General features: G+C 38.6%; 1 protein-coding gene across 6 annotated transcripts in view; it reads left to right on the top strand.

The window, feature by feature from the left end:
* Positions 1-20465, top strand: part of ENOX1 (ecto-NOX disulfide-thiol exchanger 1) — a 354516-nt gene that overhangs the window by 72215 nt on the left and 261836 nt on the right. For 5 of the 6 annotated variants that reach the window (XM_079300891.1, XM_079300892.1, XM_079300894.1 and 2 more), the window contains exon 2: positions 338-414. The exons of the other annotated variant lie outside the window; for it this stretch is intronic. The gene's annotated coding sequence lies outside the window, so the exon portion shown is untranslated. The remainder of the gene's footprint in view (positions 1-337; positions 415-20465) is intronic. 6 annotated transcript variants of the gene reach the window in all.

Raw genomic sequence — 20465 nt, 5'->3', positions numbered from 1 at the left:
CATAGTCAATATGTTGGGTTTTTTCATTGCAAATGATTGTAGCAAAATTGCTATTTGAAAATTTTCTAGGTTTTTTCAAGTTTTCTACTAATTTTGAACTTGTGTAAAAGTTGCTTAAGAATCTCTGAAATATTATATTCCTTAAATCTAATATGCTATAAATTATCATACCATCACTGTTATCACCCACAGCATTTCTCAGGTGATGAACAGCTTCAGAAGGACTGGCTCACAGACTCATTTCTAAGCAGTAATTTTGCACAATATTTTTTTTTTCATTATATATGCTTAAGCCATATGCTTTTAATGACTAAATATATATAATCTTTTTTATCAGATCTTGGATTCTGAACTTGGAGCAGTTCTTCAAGGTTATATGCTTCCTGAAACTGGGAAAGTATCTGCAATAAATAGGTACGTGAAATGGATACATTCATGTTTTGTGTTGGATGGTTGGACTGTGTGAGTTTTGTTGGCAGTTTAATGCTGAGCTTCCTACAGGAAGGTAAATAATAAAAATTGATAAATCTTAGTTGCTGTGAATGGGACAGTGTGATGGATCTTTGCAGGCTGAATTTTCAATAACACGTGGTAATTGTAGGACAGAAATTTGGAAGTGTATGACATTCACAGTTGCACAGAGATAAATGTTTAGCCAAACCCACAAACTTAACTTCAGAGTGAAAAAAAGGTGAGTCTCCACAAGCAAGTTAAAAGTTTTGAAGGTAAAATCAGTGAGAGGAAGTGGCTCAGCCCTTGATCCTTCCATACTTGAGGCTGTGCTTCATCTGGCTTTACATCTGTGTTTCCTTTGGGTTGTTTTTTTTCAGCTTTTTGAAGCTAGTTATGAATATAACTAAATATGGGAAGGAAATGACCATAAAGGTTGAAAACTTGGATATATTGAAGTTCCTGGAAATTTTCTTCTTGGGCTCACATCTCCGTTCAGTCATTTAAGGAAATATTGAGGCAATTGTAGAAATACATTCTTGCATATAACAAAGCAATTTTCAGGTGATTTCTTTTTTAAAAGTCAGGTCACACTTCTTGGTTCTTGAAGTTCTGCTGAACTAGCAATGGAGAAAGATAAATGAGAGAAGATTTAGAAGTTCTTATTCTTTCCAAAGAGTTCATAGACCTTGGCAATTTTTTTGAGATTCAGTTCAGTTTGAAGGATTGAAAGGTTTCTTGAATACCTGGATGTAACAGTTGTACTAACCTTGATCTGTGTGAGAAACTTTGAAGAGATTTAAAAATGGAAGGAACTTAAATGCTTATGCATGAAATTCACAAAAATGGATTTTTGCACTAATTTGCTTATTCTGTAAGAATTTGAATGCAAAATATCTTCTTAATCTGCTTTACCTGTAGATCTCAAGATATTTAGCAAAAGCTGGAGAAGAACCATTGTCTCCAATTTATGTTTGGGGTCAGGTACCTTCCTGGATCACCTAGTATCCTACAGCTAGAGCTCCTGGATGTTCAGACCTGTGTCCAGGCCTGTCAGAGGATTCTATGTCTAATCATCCTTTCAGAGAGTGTGCAAAAGATCGGTGTTTCTGATGTTTACATTTTCCTAATATTTCTCATATCTATTGGTGTCCCCTTACTGCTCCCTTTTGTGATACATTTCTTCACTCTCATTTATTCTGCTTTGTTTTCTACTTTGCTTTCTCATTTTGCTTTCCCATGTTTTCTCCTCTTCTTAATTCATTTGCAGTCTCTGAATATAGTGAGACCTTACACAAGGAGTAGTTTCAGTAAAAAAAAAAAAAAAAATCATAGTGGAATGAGCTTCCCTTTTACTGCCTCTCTAGAGAGCCTGCTGTAAAAGGCAGCTTGCTGTCATTCCCGTAAATTTTCTTTTGCAGCCAGCTCTGCTGGGTGTCCCCTTTGTGCCCTGTGAACATCTGTGTTGCAGCTTACGTCTGAACCCAACTGGAGAACAAATGTGTAAACCTGCTTCTTATTTTGAGCAGGAGGCTGCTGCTATTAGTAGGGCAGGTGGCCTTGCTTCACCCGCGACTCCTTAACGCCCAGCTGGGAGCGAGCTGGCCTCTGGATCCTCCCCTCCTGCCAGCAGGGCCCTTGTCCCTGGGGTAGCAAGCTTACCTGCTTTCCTCCAGACACTGCCCAGTGCCTGTTGTTTTTCAGCATTCGTTTTCTCCCTGAGTTTTCCCCAAGATGTCATGCAGAAAGGAAGAAATGAGAGAGCAGTGCAGGACTTTGGTGACATAGCTTATTTTCCACTGCTCCTGAAAGCTTCTCCTTGCATGCACACAAGTCATGCAGGCACCACCCTTCTGCATAAGCAAGAAATCTTTAAGCCTTGAAGTGTTCAGACTCCAGGGATGCTGGAGAAGAGAAAGCTTTATTTGCTGGGCTGTGCATAGGGGTTCCAGGAAAATCAGCAATGTTTCTGTGCCAGTTCTGGACACAGCACAAGACAGCTCACTGACCATAAATTAGGAGCTTAACTTCAAACAGACTTGCTTTAACCAACTTTTTACTTTAAAGAGGAAAAAAGAAAAAGGGGTGAAGAAAAGGAAGCAGCAGTGCTGCTCTGTTTGCAAAAGTGCTGTCCCACCTTGGGTGTGCTCAGGAGTGCTTTATGTGCATAGGTGCTGAGCTGCAGTCTCTGTGGCATATGCGTGTCTCCAAGAGAAAAAGGAAATCTGTTGTGTCAAGTTGGCTTCAGCTTATGCTGGAAGGACTGTTGTGACAAGCCTGGAAGGTGCAGAAACTTTTGTGAAAGATCAGGTGTGATAGCAGAGAGCAACTAACACTTTGGGGGAGGAAGCTGGAGTATTTGAGGTGAGTCTAAGTCGGCAGTCATCAGCAGGCAAGGGAACACAGCTGATTTAGCAAGAGCATGCACTAATTCAACAGTTTCCCTCAGATATTTGGGTTGGAACGACTCAGAATTAGCAAACCTTCCTGGCTGATGTTGCTGAAAGGCTACTGGACAACTTTGTTTTCCTTTTCAGTAAATGAGCTCCCTTGCGGTAGAAGAGTATGTGAGTTTCCGAGCTTTTCAAGCCAGGTTAGAAAAAGTTGGCCCCTTTCTTTCCAAAACTATCCATCAAGGCAGTCCCAATGTGCCTCAGACATCTCTGGGTGTGTCAGTCCTGTGCAGGCAGTGGTCTCCTCTGTTCATTTTCTGAATGCACTTGTTATGGAGGGAAGGGCTAGTCTGGCTGATTGTATTGGCTGTAAGTGCTGAAGAGCAAAATTTTGTAACAAAAAAATCTGGTCCTCTTTAAACATTGGCGGACAGATATCTGTCTTCCATCTGTGGCAGCCTGTGCCAAACAGCAGAAAAAAATGCAAAGTTTGTGTTCTGAAACCTCAGAGGAATAACTGGCACACTCCAACTTTTCCTTTTTTTAAAAAGCTTCACACAAATCTGAAACATTAAACATGGAAAGTTGACGTTAAATGTGACAAGCAGGAAGAAACTGGAAAGCTCAGCTGGAAGGGCTGTGCATGGAACAAAGCCCTGGCAGAGGGCATGGAGCCCCTCAGCACTGCTGCATGAGCATTGCGGTGAGTGACAGCAGGCAGTGATCACCTGCTGCGCAGGCAGTCCCTCAGCTGTCCCCTCCTGTAGGGGACAGGGAGGTGGCTGATAGTCTTGAAGGTGTGTATGGCTCACAAAACCCCTCCAGAGATGCAGAGGGACTTACACTATGTTGAGATGTGACACCTGAAAGGAGAACACTGGATACATACTCTATGCCAGCTAAGCAAATTAGTCTTCTTTAAATAAAAAGAAGGCATTCTGATCAAACAAAGAACTTTCAGATACCAACTGTCAGGAAATAGTCTGAATTCTGTATTGAGCTTTCTTAAAGCACAAATGTTTTACCTCTTTGGAAACACTTTCAAACTGATTTTTCACTTAGTAGTGTTACGAGGAAAAAGTAATGCATGGATCTTCTATTCTGTAACCAGTAGGAAAGTACTTCTGCCTTATCTGACCATGATTTGATAGAAAGGTTTCTCTGGACACATTGCTGGCTTATGTTCAGCTGGCTGTCAACCAGCACCCCAGGTCCTTTTACACCAGGCAGCTTTCCAAACCATTTTTCCCAAAGCCTGTAGCATGGGGTTGTTGTAACACAAGAGCAGGACTCCGGACTTGGCCTTGATGAACCTCATACAATTGTTCCTGGCCCATCACTCCAGCCTGTCCAGATCCTTCTGCAGACCTTCCTGCCCTCCAGCGGATCAACATTCCCACCCAACTCAGTGTCCTCTGCAAGGAGGCTGAGGGTGCACTTGATCCCCTTATCCTGACCATTGATAATTATATTAAGCAGAACTATTTAATTGATTAGACAGAGATATTTTGTCTGTTCTTGTTCTTACTTAAGACTGCATCCTAAAAAGACTGTATTGTTTTCAGTGAGCTTGAATCGGTCTCATGGAGCAGCTGGGAAATAAAGCAGGACTGTGCATCAGCCATTATGAACTGGGCAGTAGCAATTTGCTTTGGTTAGGGAAAGTGTCAGCTTGTAGCAGTTCCCTGTTCATTTTTAATTTGCTTCCCCATCTAGGCTCACTGCATTTTTAGTAATATGCACCTCTGCTGTGTTGCCCCTTTTATCAATCAAAATTATTTTGCTTTTCTGACTTGGCGTGGTGTTGCAACTGTTTGTCTCCTTTGGCAGAGCTAGGAAAAAGGTGTGTTTACAAGAGGTGATTACAAGGACACCACTTTGGTATCTGGGAGCAACTTCTCCCAGTTCACTGGAATGGTTGTTGCCAAGTTCTGCTGCTAAACATGCTGTATGCTACCCAGTAACACATGGTATTAATAACTGAGGATGTCAATAATGGGTGACACAACTGTCAGACTTAAAAAATAAAGCACTAATGAGCTTTGAAATAGTCTTGTTTAAGACTGGTTGCTGTTTGTAACACCATTAATTCTGAACAGGAGTTTAATTCAAAGTGCAAGAAAATGAAGGCAGTTTTTCTGCTAAAATGGATTAATGAATTTGAGTATGGAAGAAAGCAACAATCCTCTATGTGCATTTTGTCCATGTTACATTGCTCACCTAGCTGGCTGTAACCTACTGGGATCATTTTAGCAGACCTCCCAAACCTCCCCTGCAGTGTCACTGCCTGTCACTCCATCCTGTGCATGCATGGGGCATGGTAAATGGTAAATGTCCAAGTGGGATTTTTAGCTTGAATACTCAAGAAACCAATGCCAACATTGAAGAAAATGGGTACAATCTGCTGTTGGTTCTGTTATGCTTTTGCTTGAGGAAAACATTTCCAAATTGGAGAGGCAGGTGCACACTCGTGTGGTGCTTTTTGTGTAGATACTAATGATGCCTCCAGAGCATCCTGGTGTGTATCCATCCCTATTCACTGTGCAGGGGTTGGATCTGGAATCCTACCCACGCAGAAAGTGTGTGGTAGCCAAATGTAGCTACACATGAGCAAAGTATCCTTATTTTGACAAGATAAAATACCCAGAACAGAGTATCATAAATTGATCCCTGGAGGACAGACCTAGAATATAAACTGTAGTACTTTGAATATATGCATGTTATAACTGTATTGAACACTGTGCAGCAATTTGTATTGTATTACAGCTGACAAAGTATTTTACCTCCTAATAACTAACTAGTGTAAATAGTGTTGAGATTTCCCCCCTATTTATGATTATATTAATTGCTTCATGTATTAATAACAGTTAAGTGTCAGAACCCAAGCTGTAGCTGCCAGTAATCCACAAGCAACTTGTTTGCATATTCAAAATACAAAATTGAAGAGTAATTGCCCTTTTTGCTATTGCATATCATGGCTCAAATTTTACATAGAAAAGCCCACTGTTACCTAAATATTGAAATGTTCCATATCAAATCTAGTGGTAATAGAATGTCTTCCAGAAATTAAGAGAAACACTCTAACAGATTAGAAGACCTCCGATGAAAAGTGAATGAATGGCTCACTTTAGCTAGGAGTTGTGACTTACTTCCAAATGAAAAAGATGTTTCCTGCTGTTGAAAGTAACATTTTTCAGAGCCAAAGCTGGAACATCCATATGCAGTGCAATGTTTTTGTTTTGCAATGTGAGATAATTGGGCTAACAGAGTGTCACAAAGAAGCATTTGAGGATTGACTAAATTTTTCAAACAGAAGCTATTTTTTTGGAAAGTTTCCAGAGATATAATCGTTCTGCATTGCTATCTTGCGGACTTTAGCATTTTTATTCTTAGAGACAAAGCAAATTGAGATTTCAGCATAATTCTAGATAAAACTTCAGTTGAAAAAAGTAACTTCTTCAGCTTCTAGGGTTTTCTGGGCTTTTTTGTTTGTTTGCTTGCTTGTTTGTTTTTTAGCTTTTATGTTCTTTGTAGTTATGTTACTTTATTTGTGTTTAAAATCTTGTTGGAGGCCAGCATTTAATACTGTTGATGATTTTGAGATTTTGCAAACCACTAGCATTTGTGAGGGCAACAGAGTGAAGAGTCAGTTCCAACTTAATTGCAGATGTACACTGAATTATCCAGGGAAGAGCAAAGGTTGATTAAATTCACAAAATAAGGTGATTCACAGTTTTCTAAATATGTCACTCAGCCTAAAATTAACTCAATTATTTACTAGTCACACACATGCTAATGAATTCTGACAATCTCAATTGACCTGCTGCAATGAACTTTGCTGTCACCTACTATTATTTTCTCTGTATTTTCACTGGAAAGAGTGATTGTAGCATTTATCACATACAAAGCAAAAATACTCGAGTATTTTATTATCGTTTTAATACTTGCAATTCCAGGGCACTAGTAAATTAGTTACATTAAATTAGAGAGATTTCTTTTGTGAAAATGTATCCTAAAGTTTAATCTCTCAGAGATTTTACATGTGATAGTGATGAAAGAGGCTGCTTCTAAGGCAGCATCAATGATAGAATATGAGAAATAAGCAAAATTATAGAACTTTAAGACTGTCATGGTATATAAGATTTGTTATTATTTCTAAAAGTAGAATCACTTTGGGATGCCATTTTTAGCTGTGTTACCAGTAGCTGTAAGAAATTTGCAAGTTAGCCAAAATAATAAGTGAGTTTATCTACTTTTCTACTAAATACAGAAATATACAATTTAAATAAAAATGCAGTAATTCTGGATTTGTACTTGAGTTATGGATAAATCTCCAAAAGGCTGCCTTGGATTATGAAATGGTATCTCTTTCCCATTCCAAGGTTTTTGCCTCACAGGTTTACAGAATCATGGAAGAAAATCAATATTGATCCATAAAATAGACATCCCAGCAGCATCCACATGGGCAGGGCACAACAGCTGAAAAGATTTCTGGCCTGCAGTTATTTCTGCCAGGGAAATGGAGATAGATAAAGATATAGATATACAATGTTTAAAGCTGCTGGGCAATGGCAGGCTGTTTGCAGACAGCTGCATGTTCAGCCTCTTTTGCTAGAATGGTTAAGTGGCTAATTAAGTGGACAAGTCAGGTCTGAGCATACCCTCAGGGAGAAGACTGCTGTGTCTCAGCCTCCTGTGAAAGTTTTGGGAGAGATGGGTTTGAAGCTCCAGCAGTCTCATTGTGAGTTGTGGTGCTGGCTATGACATGGGTCTGCTAGAACCCGTTTTACAGGATTTTACTCACTGGCTGCCACCCACAGAGAAACATGAAAAGTTTAAAAAACCCTGAACATTTCTGAAAACTAAAACTAAGGCATCAAATTTAATTGAATTTCTTTCTGAGTAGTTCCAAAGTGTTTCTGAAATTGTTTAGAAAGCTGTTTGCTTGATTTATTTTTTTAATTTATTTTTTTTTTTAAATTTCCATGATTTTCATACTTGATTCATTCAGTGACATCAGCTATGGTGACCGAACAGTTGTTTCCGTGGTGACAAATTGCAGTGTTACAAGCATGCTTGTATGAATCAGATAAGAAAAACAGATCAACTATAAATGGAGAAAATTTGCTTGCAAAAATAAACCAGAAATATTTCATGAAAGTTTGCTGGGGAATACATTGGAAATTTAAAAATGATTTTAACATAGATGAGTCTTCAGTTCATCCAAAAATTCCAGCATGGCTGGTTTTATAGTAAAGCACAAAGGGATCTGTCCACATCTGGTGATAGCAGCCACCTGGAGAATGCTTAAAATAGATAAGAAACTTCATAAGAAGTGTGAATTAATTTAACTGCAATAAAAAAATACATGGCTTCTTGCTCATCCTCTAAAATATGACAGCCAGCATCACAGCTCATTGTGATTAAGATCTATCCTTCTAATAAATTGCATCTTAAAAGGATCTTGAGTGCTTCTGTTATGTTACAAATACAGTTTTGATTCCACAAGGGTGCAAGCCAGGAGCTCGACCACTGAAGATGATGGAGCTGCATCAAGCTTCTGCAAATACAGGGAAATGTGACTTGTGGTCTCTATGTGTAAAAAGGAATATATGTCCAAATTTAGGATGCCCCAAATTATATGTTATATGGTATAGTGCATTGTCATGGATTAAAATATATTTTGGGGTACATGGTAGCAATGCCAAAAAGACCCTGAATATGTCCAGTGACAATATAAATTAATTCCATTCTTCTCATGACAACTCTCAGTGGGAATATTGTGCCTTGGCTGGGCTCAGACGTTATTTCCAATAAGTATGGAAATAATGGCTCACAGTGCTGCAAAATGCCAGGAGATCTCCAGGGAAATCTCATCAGATTATGTGATAGGTTTGAAATTAATTCACGTCCCAACTGTATTTACACAATATACAGTTGTCTCTCTGATGGCTTATAAGGAAAGGTAAATGCAACCATCCTAAATCAGTGAGGGGACTTGCTGCAATATTCTCTCTTGGTAGAGAAAAGGTATTTTTCTGAACTGTATAGAAAGTACAGGCTACTCAGAAAATGGTTATATAACTTCCTTACACTGCAGACTTGTTTTCTTGTTTGTAACCTCATTATGCCACATCATCATCTTTCTTGCATTTCTCCTTGCCTCCAGTTCAGTAGACATGAATTTTCACATTGTCCTTTGGAAAATCTGAAAGGAAAAAAACTGTTGAGAAATTTTTGCTTCTGGTGTGGGCATAGCCCAGCTATAGATTCATCCATTGATGTATACATACACCTGTCATTCCTAGATTGCTCTTTGGTGAAGCTTCCTCGTGGCACTGTTCTGGCCTCTTCACAGGCTGGTTTGGGATTGTGCCAGGCTTTGCCTGATCATGTGTGCAGAACTGTGTCATGTTAGGCCAAAAACTGTCCCTTCACTCTCTTTCCCAAAGGAGCAAGGAAGAATGTACACGGCTTTACCACATTCGGAAGTAGTGAATGTCTCAAGAAGCATATAACAAATTTGTAAGCCCATCAGCTGAGTTTCTTGAATTGGGCCTCTTCTGGGAGCCATGAGCTAAAAGCTCAAATATGAATCCTTATAAGATTTGCAGAAAATATGTTCTCTGGTCAAGAAGTCTTTAAAGGGCTAGGAGAGAAATGGTCTTCTTCAGAGATCTGCTTTTATCCTCAAGTTTGAGTACCAGGGCTGAGTGTTTTTGGAGGCCCAGGGCAAAAGGGAAGTTAGCACCATATGAGATGTGCAAGGGCTCTGAGCCTGGACTTGATCTTTACTTTTTTTAAACCTGCGTGGCTTTTGACATTGCTTTTGAGAACATGCAAATGAAATGGACAAGATACTGTACATACCGCAGCTTCTTTCTCCTTCACTGATTCAACTTTTTTGTATCTGGCCTTGCCTTCCTTGCCTTCCTTGCCTTCCTTGCCTTCCTTGCCTTCCTTGCCTTTCTGCCTCTTGTAAAAATATGTTTTCTTTGTTCCTATGTAATTTCTTTGGTTTCCTCAAAGATTCAACAGCACAGAGAAGAACCTCTAGAATCTTTTCTGTTGACTTTTCTTCTTTGACAATAGACTGTCTACAGATAGTCTTCTAGTTATTTTTTCCTTATTTTATGTGCTTGCATGTTGTCTTAAGAGAACTTAATTCTCTTCTTCTTTCCAATAACTATCAGATGTAGCAGGCAAGGGGTCGATTGGGCAACCTACTTTCTGTCTCTTTGCAGATTGGTTATGGTGATGGAAACATTTGGTACAATGGTTTTTGTTTGCTATAAACTCTAATTCTACTTAAAGCTTCTTTTCCCCCCTCCATTTTTTTTGCTGATAGGATCAGTGTATCAGCAGCCATATCTGACACTAGAGTCTCAATGCAGTAGATACCTGGCTGCCTTTCATTAATCACATAGAAAAGAAAATAATAGAAAATCAAAATAATAATTTATTTCCTCTAATACAAATTCTTCCAGATTACAGTTGTCTTTATCACTTATGAAATCCATCTGAGTACATATTAGAATCTCCTCCATTTTACCTGATAGGTACAAATACAACCACCTTTATTTCTCTTTCTTATTATTCATGGTAGCTGTATTTTCTATGTAATTAGGAATTCTGTTTTTCCTTCACAAGCATTTGGGGAGGAAGGACTGTATCATTCTTTATTCTTGTTTGATTTGCTGAGCCAAAGTAGTTGGGACAGGACACCATCCAAAGAGCTGTTCACTGAATTCTGATCAATCAGTCACCGAGATGGCCAAAAGTGGAGCAGACTGGTGATGTGCCTGCTGCTGGCAGCAGAAATACAAGATAGTGATGCTGCAGCAAGAGGGTGCGGCATCTTTGACTGGGACTGATGTATGAGATGGAAACAAATCAGGGTGTTTCAATGCTGGGTTTGTAAGTGGCAGTCTAGAGAAAAACAGTTGTTTTTATCAGCTAAACTGCTTTTCAATTGAATTGTTGGGCCTTTTTTAACTTTATATGCCAAGAAATTAATAATTTGAATACCTTTCTTAGTGCTCTCTGAAGCATTGAAAATATGAACCTGAACAGTGTATGGTGCTTTAAAATTGTGTTTAGCATAGAGGTATTTATCTGTTTGTCATGCAGAAGGAAAATTAATAATCTTCTTTGTGCACCAAAACTTTTATACTGAATGTTTTCTGAAATTTCATTATGTAGAAGCCCTATGGAAGCTGTGCTGTCCAAAATATTTTTCTTTTCATGTACTGTAATGTGTATTTGTTCAAACAAAGAAATGCTTATCTGTTGAAAAGATAGCAATGATAAATTACTTCAGCTTTCATGCTTACCTACTGTTTTCTATTTGGCATTAAATTCCTACTTGAATCCCAGAGGCAGATATATCTGAATTCAAAAAGTTACCTTGATGCCTTTTTTTAAAATTTTTTTTACCCAGCCCCTGTGTCCTGATGATAAAAAAAGGAAATTTAGTCATCTAAACAGTCCTTCTTGTATAGTTTAAATCTCACTGGATATGAAAAAGGTTGCAATTTTTGCAATTTTCTCTGAACTATATTAATTTTCAGAGGCTGTGCAGGACCTCCACCTTTACTGTCACAACAACAGCACTTTAGATATCAACAGTTTAAATATCAGTTGAATCCAAACAGCGTGCAAATTGAGCTTCCTATACTTACCCTATCTCATTATGAATAATGCTGCATATGCTCTGTTAATCCTTTTGAAAAATTATTGACTCCTGAATAACTTTCTTTTACTACTATAAATCATATCTTCCTAGTATTTTTTTCCCTGTCATTGACTTTTAAGTTCAAGGGTCTGTTTTATTTTCATCAGAAAACAAATTTCTCTCTATGCTTAACATGAAATATTCTGGGCTCATGTTTTCCATTTTAATGGAGATTCATCACTCTCCCCTGCCTTCTTCTCACTGAATAAGTGATACTTATGCAATGCACAAGTGGAGCATACAAAAACAGAAGAGTAACAAAACAGTTCAAGAAGCTAAAAGGGAAAGTGACGTATGTTAGCTGTATTAGCATATCTGAATGTGTAAGAAAAAGTAATTGTGAACTCTTGCCTCATTTGCCAATCTTTACCATGCATCAGTAGATAGAATAATTGTTATTTCCAAAATAACAACATTGGCTTTTAAGCAGGAGATGTCTGTCCTAGCTGGCTCTTTAGATGTTTATCTTCACTACATTTTTGCATTCAATCCCTATTGGCTGCCCTCTGAAGGAGTGTAGGCATCTGCTTGTGAAAGAGGTGGAGTTTCTCGCACTACTTTAGTAGGATAATTTCCTGCCCTGGGATGAACAAACAGGTGCTTGACCAAGCTCTTAATATCAATATGTGACAGTTTCTGTCTGATGATACTTGTACTAAAATAGAACAGTTTGGTGGGAAGGCACCTACAACAGTTGAACTGTGTGACCTCTTCAGGGCTGACATGCTGACACTGTGCTCCAAAAAACAAGATATGGAGCATCTCCTTTTGTAAGGTAAAAGTCTGCTACACTCAATACACTACTCATTATTAGAATTACTATTAACATCACTACTATTATATACATATATATATATATATATATATTTTTTTTTAATTCCAGCTGGGTCCTCTACATTCCTAAAAGGATTATTTTTAGTGTAAAATCCTACCAGGAAAGGTGCACTTTTAAATAATGAAAGTCAAGGACATTTAATATCTTGCAGAGCTGGCTCTACAGCAATGGCAATATTACTGTTACTTCAGGGCCATCAAAATTCAAGCCCTTCACATGTGAAAGAGCTGTCTGAAAAAATTATTTGAAAATGCTACTTCACATTTAAAGTAGCTGCAAAAAATTGTCCCCAGGATGGTATTATCTGTATGTAGCCAGTGGTTTAACAAGGAGCTCTTCCAGACATGTTCCTGCTCTTTTGAAACAAAATCTGTTGTTTGGAGTACATTAGCCTGCAGAGGAGAAGAAACAGGGAAGCTATTAATATGTTTTCCCATTTAACCACAAATGTTCCTAACTCTCACGGAGAATATAGATAGTTCTCTTTTGGCAAGCAAATGCCTGTTAAGGGCACTTTTCTGGATGCATTTATGCTATTCTGTAATCTTGGTGGTCTGTAGAAATGGGCATAATCCTCAGAAGAATGGCAGCAGGTGCATGTTAATTAAATACAAGAACCACCCTGCCTTGTTGGTAGAAAGGGAGAGCACACAGCTCACCTCCTGCTGATGGCATTGTTGACTTCCTTTGTAAATTATTCCAGCTCTGCATCCTTCACTCTGGTGAGGGCAGGATTTTGGTGGTGGGAGCTATAATTAGTAGGATTTGGCCAGGGAATACCCTCTTAAGTTAACAGAGCCAGAGTGCTGCAACTGTTTCTTCCCAAAGGAGATTTATATGTTTGTATATATGTATTTGATTTTGTTGATAGTATTTAGGCTGGGTAATTTGAAATGTGAATGAAGTAGGTAAGATGTATTTTGTGGAGTCTGAGATCATCCTTCATGTGGAAAATCTTTCTGAAGTTACTGCGTGGTGAGTAGAATTCAATCCATGCTATAGTTAAAAGAGGCTGCTGTTTAAAAATATTTTGATGAAGCACAGACACTGTCATGTCTACATGGTATTATTATATTTCTTTATACTCAGAAAGTAATCCAAGACTGCTAAAAACAAGTAAATAACTTCAATTTTCCCCCTTTCCCCTCTCTCTCTTTTTCTTTCCCCTGTATTGCCTGTATGATAACAGTACAAAAGTCTTTGGTGACCCTTCATGCATAGCACTACTCAATGTGAAAGTTTTGTGATGATGAAATCATCAAGAGAAAGCAAAAAACCAATTTAGCCTTATTGTTATTACCATATTTTTTAAAAACCCATAATCTTTGGAGATGAAAATGTATCACAGCAGTGAAGCAAGTGCTTCTCTGAGATGGAGATGGGGAAACAAAATATTCTGCCATCAGGCTCTTGCCCTCCTCCTCCCCCATCCCTAACAGCAGCACAATGTTTACTGTTGTTAGTGGCCACCTGCTTCCCTTCAAATCCTCCTCTTGCAAAACACAGTCGTTTCAGAGCAGTCATTATACATTTGGAAACAGCAAAGAGACTTCCCAAACCCCACTGATTGTGTTGTATAGCAACCCCACTGTATGCCATTTCTGCTGCTTGGAAGGCTGGTAGCTGCTTGGCAAGCTAAAGAAGAAGCTTCTTCCCAATAACAGTGTTTTTTCTTTTGTCCTGGAGTGTGGTATTATTTTTCTAGTGGTATGATTAGGAAACAAAATATATACAAAGCTTAAGAAATATTCCAATGTATTTATAATACAGTATTATGATGGGAATTAAATAAAGTCACTCAAGTGCTTGAGTTCATTCAAGTACTTTGGGAGCTTTTAAAAAAGAAATAATTGTTGCATAGAAAGTCTTGCCTGAATAGCAATTATTTGATTAAAAGAATACTGGCCCAGGTCTTGTGCTTGGCTTTCTATGAGCTTAACCATGCAATCATTTTTTATTGCCATTGTTGAACCTAGATGGATTTAAATAGGGCTTCTCCCACGTAGGTTCTTTAATGATACTTTTAAGGAAGAGAGCACAAGCAAATTGAAATGAAATCCTGAACCCACATCTCAAGGAAGAGGGTGGGACAGGGTGTGAAAGGAACCCTGGAGCTGTCAGGAACAGCAGGAACAGAATTATGCAGCAAGGAGACCAGAGAGCTGGAGTCTTTCTGAGGATGGAAAAACAACATTCTTTGTGCTGAGAGTCCTTTGCTTTGACTGGATGCAGATGACATTCTCTCTGAACCTACTGCTGCCTACAACAATACTTCCAAATGGAACTGGCACCCGTTCCCACTGCCTGCAAGCAGTTATAGAAAATCAAGCTGGGTTTCTAGGTTTTGCTGGACCCACCCTACCTAAGAAATACAATTTCTTAACTGTGCATGCAGAGAATAAAAACAAAATAAATGAAGAAGTCATGCTAAAATCTTTGTAAGACTTGAAAATACTTGTATTCTGTCAATTGAAATCTGAAGTGTTGAGAAGGAATGGCATACTGCATCGTGGCAGATCTCAACAAGGATTGAGACAGGGTTTTGCAAGTGAATAGCATCTGATTGTTAAAGCATGGTTGTTGCTGATGGCAGGAAAAATGGCTAAAGCTCTAAAATTTAATATAGTAGAAAGTAAGTTTAAGAAAGATTTGTCTGCAAAAGCCTTGTGCAATAAAATTCCTCTTGCCGAGAATGGAACAAGGACTTGACAGATAAAGAAATAGTAACAAACAAGGACAGCTTTTCCAGAGATGATGGAAATGTGCTTAGAGCAATGATGCAAGCCCTCAGTGATGGTGGGTGTGTTGCCCATATCTTTTTCCCTTCCAAAGAAGTCCAGAAATCCTCAGTGCATCCTTAACAGTCTGGAGAGACTTGGCAAGAATTGTCACTGAGTATTTATTTGAAATGTAGTTGCAGGGAAGTATGAAGCAGATATTTATTTAATCTCAAGACTACAGAAAGATGTGAAAAAAACCCACCCCAAACAACTCAGAGGTGCAATTATTTACCTTAAGGTATCTGATTTTTACAGGTTCAAGGGAAACAGATCTGTTTCTTGTCTACTGCTGTTGGAAATTTTGCAGGGTTTATATAGAAAGCATTCTGGTTTTCATTAAATAAATATCTTTAAACAAGTTATAACAGAATTCTGGAGGATTACCACAGTAGTCTATTCCTGTTGACATTAAGTGATAATGTCTGAGCAGCTGCCACCATAACTCTGTTATTAGTGTTCTGTCACGTATTTATATCGGGTCACTCCTGTACTTGACGTGTCCTGAAATGGTTGTAAGATTCTTGGTCTGAGAGAAAAATACATGAAATGGGTTTTTTTCAGTAGTGGTTGGGGGGAAGAAGTCATTGTTTCAAGTTCCTGTCTGGTGTTTAGGAAGAAATGGATTGAAAATACAAAATTAAATTCAGTACTCCAGGAGCATGTGTGAAGATACCATAGAAGGGAATGTTGTTCTTTTAGTTTCACATCCAGTTTCCTAAACAGCTGGGTAAATTCAGAAGCAATGGATATTTTGTTACAATAAGCATATACTTAAAAATAAAAAACCCAAACCTAAAGTAAAAAATTTAATGGGTTATGCCTGCCCATCATCAATAGCTAGTTCCATGAACAAGAACAGATACTAAAAAAATAGTACGATAGTACTACAACTTAGATTGGAATTTCACCACCACAGGTCCGCATAAAATCAATACATTTAAGCTGTGCACTTCAGCTGTTAGGGATTTTAATGAGTCCATTCACTTTGTAGATTCTGAGTTAGTATAAACTGTTTCCTTTACATCCTTTTCATGAGCCCAAGAGATTTGATATCCCTGGAGAAGATGTTGAACAAAGACAGGGTTTCTAGCAGAGGATCCTCTGCCCATTTGCTTTGGACATCAGGCAATAAGGTCCTGATGGTTGTTATTAGATTACCCCTGTTCAGTGTATTAAACAAGGTTAAAACTCGAGTTAATTTTTCATCTAGATACTGTGACTCAGTGGGAAATGTGTATGGTTATTCTGGGATAGGATTTGACCTAAATTTGTTTCTTGGTTTGATTTGCATACTGACCTCTTATTTTTGAGATCTCTGAACTATCTTTTCTGTGGTCTAAAAAAATTGCTGACTTGATCAGTGCTAGTAATTTAAATTTCAGTATCTGACATTTCTTTGCTGATCTGTTCTGTTCGTATACATCTCTGAGTGGGTTCCCCTGTCAATACTAGTGTCGCAGTAAACCCAAACTGTCTGGGAAAATGTTTTATCTAAAAGAACAGGCATTTGGAGTGGTGGCAAGTGGCTGGAACTGGACTTTAGGCTTGTCAATAGAGTGAAGGAGGGAATGAGTTTGAATGGTGTTCAGATACAGCTACTGTTTCATCTTCATCATCTTTATGCTGTGCATGAAGAGTAGTAGAAGAGGTGGAGAGGGAGGTCAGTCAAAGGGAAAAAGAAACCAAGGGAAAAAGTAGAAAAGTGTAGCATGTAGCAAAGTTGGGAGAGTAGGTGGAATGAGTCTACCAAGAGTGGGATAAAAACACTAGAGGAAATGTGGTAAAGCCCCTTCCAAGCACTCTGAATCTCTGCTCAGCACTTCAAGGCAGGTTTCTCCAGGCTAGCAATTATATCTAGCTGGTTTGAGGAGCTCCAGGTAGCAATGAAGATGCAATGGTGAAGATTTTATCTTGGCTGTTCAGGGATCCTAGGAAAATATTTTGGATGTTGTCGTGCTGATATCTGTGTTACTTTGTTGTAACAACCCATACCAACCAGGAAAAACAGACTAAGGCAGTGCAGTAATGTCTCAGTGCTGCAAATGCACCTTTGTTCTTTCTTCCTTTCTACAGTTTGCTCCCCATTGCCCAAAGGCTTTTTATCCTCTACTTCTACTAGGTAAAGGTCCTTGACGAAATATGTAGCTAGGCAGACTTGCTGAAGCAGATTCTTGATCTGACATCAATCCAGCTTCAAATTTGCATATGAAAATGTAATAGGGTAATTTATCACCTTTATTCAGGTAAAGAGATAAAATTGCAGGCAGCTAACAACCTTCATTTGTATGTTGAAAGTTAGAGGGAAGTTATGCAGTTAGATAGCAGCACCTTTTTTTTTCTGATGTGGGTTACCCAGAGGAGTAATCATAATTCATAGTTTTCCACTGACAACTTTACCTGATACTGGCAGGTAAATCACAGAGCAGACCATGGTGCTGTCCTCCAGCTTTGATACTTTCAATTGTGGCAGGTCTTAAAAAAAATATCCAGTATAACCCATGCAGGACTTTCTGAACAGCTTTTAAAAATAACTAAGGAGTTTGGAGAGACTGTACTCTATATGAGAGCAAACAATAAAGTGAGTGTGGAGGAGGCTTCATTAAGATTGTTTGACCTATGAGCAAAATAAAGAGGAGGACAAGACAGGCTTTCCTAGTGATTTACTTTCTATGCCTATGAATCATGGTTTTTTTCTTCTGTTATTGTGATTGCATTTTTTTTCCCTCAGCACTGCTCACCCTATCATTATGGGTAGAAAATGTAAAGGGATTGTGATATTTTCTCTGCAGTGATGAAAGGAACAGGACACTTCAAGGACATGCTATAAAAGTTGTTAGGACTTCAAGATGCTGTAGCTTCTTTATCTGAAAGCACTGTGTACGATCCGTATTGGATTAATGTGAGTCATGCTGGGGGATGCTGGCTTTACTGTAAGCAATATTGATCTTGCATATTTACTTTTTTAGTTGCCAATTACGTTAATTCCCCTTTTTTTTCCCCAGCATTTCTGGGTGAGTACACTTTTGTGGCTGTAAACCCCATGGGAAGGAGCCAGGCAGTTCATGTTGGCAAAGAATCTGGCAAAAGACATTGCTTAAATATTTGCCAAGAGCATTAGTGGCTTGTTTAAAAAATAACTGTATGTTTCAGCTATTGTCTTAGGGGGCTTATTGGAAAACAGCAAATAGAGGCACAAAATTTTGAAATTTTTATAAAGCTTTCAAAATATTAAGGAGTATTTGCAAGATAGTACAAGCTAAATATATTTTAGTATGATTTGATGTGGGTTGGCTTTTTCCCTGTTTTTGGTCGAGAGGAAGGGAAGAGAAAGCAGGAGGGGCTGTGTGCTGTGCAGTCAGTGAGAAACCTTGGAATTGGAAAGTACAAAATGAGAAACAGCAGATGTGAAACAGTGGTTTCTGACTTCCTTCTTATGAGCACAAATGTATCAACTTAATAACATCATTTAAAACCCCTCTTTTTGGGCAATGGAAGTAAAGAACGTGGAAATAATTAGCAGTAGTCGAAACAAATCCACAACAAGTCATTTGTTCTTGGTGAAATGTTTCTCCATGTTGCTTTATGGTTTCTATCTGTCCAAAGTATTCCCCAGACATAAGGGAACACTTCTGACATCATAAAAGATTTCTATGCAAGTCTCCAACATGGACATGGCTTTGTCACAAAAGACAAACGTTCCTTGCAATGTGCAGCAGAGCTCTTTGCTGACTGAAGGGAAAGATGGAAGCACCAGTGATACACCACACTGCAGGCATAGGCCCCTTCAAATATAATAATTTTAATCCAATTATACCAGCAGGTCAGAGAATTGGTGGGCTTTCATACTGGTAGTATTGTGAAAGTGGTGGTAAAGGGAAATATTTTTAGTGGTGGCAAAGTGAAATATTAGTTGATCTATGCAGCCAAATAACTAGAGAGAATTTATTTATGACAGTTACTGGTGTTTTTCAGAACATCAAAGACCTAGCCAGCAGATTATGCAGCAGATGTATTACATGAAGTAGAATTGATCATGATTTCCTGGATATTTGGAGGGTTTGTAAAAACGGAGAGCATAATTATTGAATAACGTCTACTACAGTTCTCACAGATTTTTTTGTTGTTTTGTTCCTCCCTCCCATACTAGTTACCTTGATCTGGTAGAATATGAATTCTCCCTTATTAGAAGCTGTGGAGAAGAATCATCAGCTCCTAATTAGCTGAGCACACTTGACATTGTGCTACCAAATGTGCGGTGTGTCTACTGGTAGATTGGTTTATCTTAAGGTTCATGTTTTTGAGCTCATGCAGCCTGAGTAGTGTTTTTCTTCAAGAGGAGCTTAGGCAGTAGGAGTGGTACAAATCTTCTCAAGCTGTGCAAGAGTGGCAGGAAACATGAGCTATTATAACAGAGCAAATGCGGGTCACTCGCAGGTGGGTTGAAGGATTTTTTTTTCCATTTTGTTTAAATATCTGCAGGCAGCCAGAAGCATTCTAATTTTTGCAGTGCTGTTGTGTTAACTGAAAGAACCTAATGAAATTTTTACATATGAGCTGCAGCATGAGCTCTCAGCTCTTTTGAAGACAGCAGTGACAGGGGATGAAGTTTGTGAGGAGTTGACAAATTATAGCACACTTAACCCATTGTTGTTGCTTTTCCATGGTGTGCCAAGACAATACTATAAACACCACTCCAAAGCAGATAAGCTTCTGCACTGAAGTGTGAGGGTGGACATGACAAGTGAAGAAAATAAAGGCAGAAATAAATGCAGTTGTTTGCTGTCTGCACCACATGCCAGCACCACTGACATCAATAGGACCCTTTTTACCAGCAGCAGTGTTAGTTTTGTGGCATCTGAGTACTACTGGACTTCAGGAGACTCATGGCAGATTTCTGAGAAAGTCTCCAACTGAGAGTAGGTTTGTTTAGGTCTTCTATGAAAAATCCACTAAATCAAAAGGCACCATTTGGGAGGAAAATTTTGTGATGTTCAGAGTGGTGGGTTCCCTACTGATAGCACTGGGTGTGGTAACAGATATTGCTCTGTTATCTGACACATTTAGTTCAGATTAAAGCATTACACAAGTGTGAAAACATCCCTTTTTACTGTAGAAATGTTTGAAGAATTTCTTCTGAGCTGGTAGGCTCTTTTTGAGGTCCTTTTAGCCTAACAGCCTTTCCCAACTCTGGAAAGCTTATGACAGTCAAGGGAAAAGTTGAACAGCTTTGCTGGGGTGCTGCAACAATTGCATGAGAAGCGGAAGTGGGTCAT

The sequence above is a fragment of the Erithacus rubecula genome (genome assembly GCF_903797595.1).
Source record: "Erithacus rubecula genome assembly, chromosome: 1".
Taxonomy (NCBI): Eukaryota; Metazoa; Chordata; class Aves; order Passeriformes; family Muscicapidae; genus Erithacus; species Erithacus rubecula.
Note: the sequence above shows the minus strand (reverse complement) of the source record. Positions and strands in the feature narration are given on the sequence as shown.